The following is a 6,000-nucleotide window of genomic DNA, read 5'->3' as shown; positions in this document are numbered from 1 at the left end:
GTCTGCCCCACACTGGCCCTCACTGCCACCCTCACAGTCCCTATCACCCCTCTCAGTCTTCATCACCTCCCACACTCCCTCAGCTTGGACCTGCACCTCCCTCACTGTCACTCCTCACAACCTCCTGTTCCTCCAAAGCTCCCAACAGCCCTCATAGCCACCTTCACCACCCCTCCATCAGCTCTCACGGCCCCTCACAGCCCCTCCATGGCCGCTTACAGCCCCTGCCACCCCTCACAATCCGCGGCCCCCACCACAGCCCCGCTCGGTCCCAGGGCCGGGGACGCTCCGCGCGTGCCCGCTCGGCCCAGCGGGACCGCGTGCGCGCGCCCGTCCCACCGCTGCCGCGCCGTCTGCGCAGGCGCGGGGCCGCTCGCGCCCCCGGTCCCGCCGGACGCCGCCCGGAGCGTCGGAGAGCGGTGAGGGGCGATGAGGGTGAGCGCTGCTCTGGGAGCCGGCCGAGGGGGAAGGAATTCGGTGTCGGGCGGTGGCATCGCGGCGGCACCCTCCGGCGAGCGGCCGGGAGGGACAGGGAGGGGGCCGGCTCCGAGACCGGCCTTCATCGGGCCACCGTGGCCGGGCCGCGGGTTGCTGGCTGTGCTCGTGTGAGATCGGGCAGCAGCTGCAGGGGAGGCTCGGGCACGGCCCCAGCCGCTGTATCTGGCCGTGGGCTCCAGAACCCAGGGCTGAACCTTCGGGGGTGTCGGTGACCGGAGAACGGGCGCTAGTCCCTGCGGCGAGCCGGCCGTGGGGGCTCTGGGCTGCGCCTGGGAGCTGGTTCGGTTTGTGGAGAGGCTGAAAGGTGTTTAAATGGCATATGCGAGCCTCAGGTGTCAGTCAGTGCCTCAGGATCCTCTGACCGCTGGTGACGCCCACCCTAACACGCAGTTTACATCTTCTGCCAGTCCACCCCCGCAGCGGGGCAGTGGATCCTCAGAGGGAGAGCTCTCTAAACCCAGCACTAATGCTCTGCAGCCTCTGCTTTCAATGTTTTTAAGATTTCTATAATGAAAGTAGAATTTTATTGTTTGTTTTCATGTTAGTCTTTCCAGCCCACCCTTCAGTGAAAATTGTTGCTGGAATATTGGGGCTGGCACACTGTTAGCCACCAAACAGCAAATTTAGAATGCTGGCTAGAACCTGCCAAAATGCTCTCCAGCTTCCAGGCCTGTGAACAAGCGAGCAGTAGCCGCGTGGATGCAGCATGCTCAGCTGATTCTGGTCCCAGGGCAGCAGCAGGGATGACACCTCTCAGGTGCTGTGTAATTGTAATGGGAGAAAAGTGTGACCTTCTCCTTTGAACTGTATCATCTGAATCCTTGTGTTTTTATGTCCAATTCCTTCAAGAAGCTGGAGCATCTGAAAGCTTTTCTGACTTAGAGGAAATCCCAGATGGATTTTCAGAGCATCAAGGAGTATCCAGAGCACAGAAATAACATGGACCATATCTAGGGCACTGTATTACCAGAACAGGGAATTCCCTGTTGGAATTTCCTTCTTTCTGTAATCACTATCTGTTAGACTATTGCAAAAGACTTCTCCAAGATAGTTACTCAGAAACAGGAATGATAACTCGAGTCCAAGGATTCCAGCAACATTTTATGGTAACTCTTTGTTCCTTCCAAGCAATACATGATACTTATATCCTTTGTAATTTTCGAAACAGCTGTGGATAGTATTGCACAATAATTAGCTGTTGGGAATCCTTGTACTGAATGTCTTTTCTGTCATTAATATTTGAAAGTTTGCAGGTGTTCCTGCTGCCAGAAATTTTAACTCAAAGGAAAACAGCTTTCTCCCTGGTTTTTGGTGGGTTTTTGGGGGGGTTGTTGGTTTTGTTTTTGTTTGTTTGGGGTTTTTTGTTCTTGTTTTGTTTGGGTTTTTTTTTTGTCGGGGGGGTCTGTTGGGTTTTTGTTTTGTTCTTTGTTTCTGGAGGGTTGATTTCTTTGTTTGGGGTCTCTTGAGTTTTTTGCTGTTATTTATTAAGTGCTGCCAAGTAAATGTTTCTAGCAGGCTGTTTGTAGACTGTCACTTATTTAAGTACCTCTGCTCTTCCCACTTCCTTTCGCTCCTTTTATTGTGACCTTTGTTTTTTCTCCTTGGCTGTATTTGCTTATTTGTTCTATTAATCTGAAATCTTTAAGGGCCTCCATCCTCTGATGCCCCTGTTATTGGGACTGTAGAGAAAAATCAGAAAAGAAGCTATCCCTGTACTAAAATAACTGTCTGTCTATTTAAGGTAAGCAAAGCAAACCAGTCCACGCTGCATGGGTGTCTCACTATCTCTAATACCAAGGTTATTGCAATCTGATAATGGATTGTTTAGGCATTATTATCATATTGTATGCATTGTCTGGCATTTGTTTAGGTTGTAAGTGCCTTTGCTTCAGTGCTCAAGTCACATACAGTCAGTGACAAGCATGTTATTGGTAACATGCCATAAGTTAGGTCCTTGCTGTTCTTCTGGCTCTGGAGAATTCTCCCTGCTCTCCCTGTTAGTTTGGAGAGACAGCTGGAACTGCTGCCATTGGGCTGTGTGACTGCATGCTCAGGCACAGATAAGTGTGTTACCACTCAAAATTGATAAACTGTGTTAATGGTTGGAAAGAAAAATAGCTCCTTTTATTCTCTGTCTGTGCAGCCTTGAATTGTGACTAAAGAATTACAATTTCTCTCAAATTCATTTGGGGATGCCTTTATTTTCAGGTTTATTTGCAATAGTCTGACACTATTGCATGGGATGTGTTGGCAGGTGCAGTGGGTTTTGTTACAGAATTGGTGTCTTTGAGCTATGTCCTACTTTGGTACTTGAACAGACCTGATACAAAAATAGACCTTGTTGCACTATAATAAATGATTGACTGGCTTGGAGTCCACATGTGTTGGTGGGAATATGTGCTGGTGAGGTCCAGTTCTGGACTCAAATGCTTTAAAATCTGTGACATTAGTATATGGAAATTCTCATATCTGTAGTGTTCACACTCTTAGGTTTTAACATAACTCATTTGTTCTTGTCCTGCTTAAACTTCTGCAGTTAGAGAACAATTGTCTGAACTTTCAGACATGTTACAAAAGACCGTGAGCTGTTGATTCCCACTGTCTTGGGAAAGAGACTCAGGAGAAATCTAGGAGACTGCCAACATCTGTGTTAAGGAGCATGCTGAATGATGCTTGGGGTGTAGGCAGCTACATCAGCACAGAACCATGGAGTGTTTTGAGTTGGAAGGGCCCTTAAGGCTCATCTCATTCTACCCCCTGCCATGGGCAGGGACAGCTTGCACTATCTCAGCTTGCTCCAAGCCCCATACAGCCTGGCCTTGGACTCTTCCAGGGATCCAGGAAGGGGCAGACACAGTTTCTCTGGGTAACCTGTGCCAGGGCCTCACCACCCTCATAGAAAATACTTTCTTCCCAATATCTAATCTAAACTCGCTCTCTGTCAGTGTAAAACCTTTCTCCCTCTCCTGACTATGTTGTCAAATAAGTGTAACTTTGGTGTAGCTGCCAAAATCCAGCACTTCATTATTTTGTTATGTTTTTATGGGGAAAACAACCTAAAGGAGAAATAACTTGTACACAAGTACAAGTGTAGTGACTATGTTTCAGAAAACTTGTAGTGTGTTATTGCCAAATCTGCTACACTATCAACCTTTTGAAAAGAAAAATAATGTTCATATTAGTTTGAATTTTTCTACCTAATAAGACAAAGACCAAATACCAACCCTCAGCAAATCAGCTGTTCTAAGAAATTAATTGTTCTTTTCTTTGGTGAGGATATTTGTCACTTTGTTTTCTATAGCACAATTTCAGGTATGAAGGTTGGAAACTGTGCATGCAGATACCTTTTTGTTTTTTTAAAGGTGTGGAGGTCAGTGGTGTGTCTGATGCATATCAGTGTTGCCCAGTGCACAGTTTAAAAAACAGTCTAATTGTTAAAGATTATTTTCCCCTCACAAACAGGCCCAACAGAAGGGAGTAAGTTATAAGAAGGTCTATACAATGACAAGTTCTAAGGTGTTTATAAAAGCACTTCAGTCTCAATGGTACAGGAGTTCTGGGGTTCTTTTTTTTTAATATTTTTGTTTTGTAGTATCTTCATTCTATAAAGAAAATGTTTGTTTTCTAATATGGGCCTGTGGAAACAGGATTCCTGCTCCTGGTTTACATTTCAAAATGCCTATATCCTCCAGGTGAGAGACTTGGAATCCAGTGGCCAGTGCAGTGCCACTGGGGAGAGGAGTGTCAGGTGTGTTAAATCCCTTCAAGTTTGCTCAGAACAAGCACATGGGTACAGAGCACCTCAATAGTAAATCTTGTGCCCTCAATCCTAAACTCTATGACAGGGCCAGTCTCCAAAAATTCTCTCCCCAGTAAGATTAGAAAATTAGCAATATACACTAATAGTAAGATTATAAATTTGGCAACCAATCTGTTGTTAGAAGTGCCCTTTGATTTTTGAAATCACAATCAAAATAATGCAGGACTAGTTTGGGATTCCACACTCACCAGTTTTTCATTACAAGGTGCTGTTTCTTTGCCTTTGCTGCTTCACAGGAGTGTTTGTTGCTACTCTTTTAATAGAGCATAAGTTTAGAAAGATGACAGAAATAAGTACCAAAATAAATCAATGTGTTGTTCCAGTTCTCCGAAATGGAGCTGTTGGCTGAGCTTAGGTTCTCCTTTGCTTATAAAGTGTAGTTGGTGTCTGAATATCTCCCCTGTGTAGGGTAACCTATACTTCATTTCAGGAAAGTATAATCCATTAAAGGGCATACCAGATTATTGAAGTTTTCTCCTGAGCAACATCAGAAGAAAGGAACAAAATCTGTAGAGTTTTGCAGAGCTGGAAGAAAATAAAATTCTGAGTAAAATGACAACTTTAATTTTTATATGCTCATCTTACTGTAAATTGACTTTTGCTTTCCAAGAGAAAATAGTTGTGCCCTTATACTTAGTGTAGACAATAATGAAATAGTCTGAGATAGTAAGATTTCCCTACCCTGTTTTTAGCTGCTGGCTGAAATTATGGGAGCACTGATCTCCCCTGGAATAAACAAGTTGTTGGGATAGCTGCAGGCAGGAATAAAATGTACATGTCCATTTGCTTACTACAAAGAATGTGTGCAGTGATTTCCATAGGCTTAGCAAAGATTAAGAATTTGTGTGCTCCATTACACCAGGGTTACTGCTGTGTCTACCCATTTCCCAGTTTACTCCTTAAACTCTCCAGCACTGCCCATTAAGGCTTTGTATGTTCATGTATTGCACTGAGGGAGTCTTAAATCACTATAAACATGTCTTATCAGTTAATTTTACTGATAGAATTAAAGAAGAATTACAGAAAAATTAATTTAATTCTGTAATTAATTTAATTACAGAAGAATTAAACTGGCATAAGTATCCACACTGACGCTTGAATTGTTTTGATTAAATTGTCTTTTTATTTTGTTTTAAAGATGATGTGGGGAACTGGGACACTGTATGGTTTCCTTAGCAGACTTTAAATGATATCATTCATATTTTGAACCTTTTGCAAGAGAGAATGTCCAGCAGTCATCTGTGTGGGTGTATTTTTGATAAATATGAATATTGTGGGGAAAATTATTCCGAGCATTAGTTTTTAAAAATGAGATATATATTTGTTGTATTGTATATATACAATATATTATCATGGACTGGGAAAGGCTTCTTGGCAAACATTCTTATAGGGATGCCCTTCCCTGGTATCTCAGATTGTGTCTTCTGCTTGTAAAAATCTACCTGTGTCTCCATTCATGCTGTCAGCTGCTGTTCTGGACCTGAAGAAACTCTAAATGTAAAACAAATAACACATAGCTGAATTTACCTATAAAGTACATGTTCCTGCACCTTCCGGCTTAGATAAGAGGAAAATTAATAAATCAGTGTTCGACAGAAACAAATGCAGACACTAAGATGAGAACATATTATCAACAGATGTTTAAATATGTTCTTCTGCCAGTGAATGTAGTGGAAAAGGGT

The 6,000-nt window shown here is 43.6% G+C and overlaps 1 protein-coding gene across 49 annotated transcripts in view; it reads left to right on the top strand.

The window, feature by feature from the left end:
* Positions 1-300: 300 nt before the first annotated feature.
* TBC1D24 (TBC1 domain family member 24) overlaps positions 301-6,000 on the top strand; it is a 32,811-nt gene continuing 27,111 nt past the window's right edge. For 8 of the 49 annotated variants that reach the window (XM_086855146.1, XM_086855155.1, XM_086855160.1 and 5 more), the window contains exons 1-2: positions 329-419; positions 2,145-2,239. The gene's annotated coding sequence lies outside the window, so the exon portion shown is untranslated. Of the gene's footprint in view, positions 436-1,043; positions 1,605-1,744; positions 1,810-2,144; positions 2,240-6,000 lie in introns of those variants that run through there. The other 41 variants (XM_086855144.1, XM_086855166.1, XM_086855154.1 and 38 more) reach the window with 24 other exon arrangements.

This window comes from Cyanistes caeruleus, chromosome 17 (genome assembly GCF_971803275.1).
Source record: "Cyanistes caeruleus chromosome 17, bCyaCae1.hap1.1, whole genome shotgun sequence".
NCBI lineage: Eukaryota > Metazoa > Chordata > Aves > Passeriformes > Paridae > Cyanistes > Cyanistes caeruleus.
Note: the sequence above shows the minus strand (reverse complement) of the source record. Positions and strands in the feature narration are given on the sequence as shown.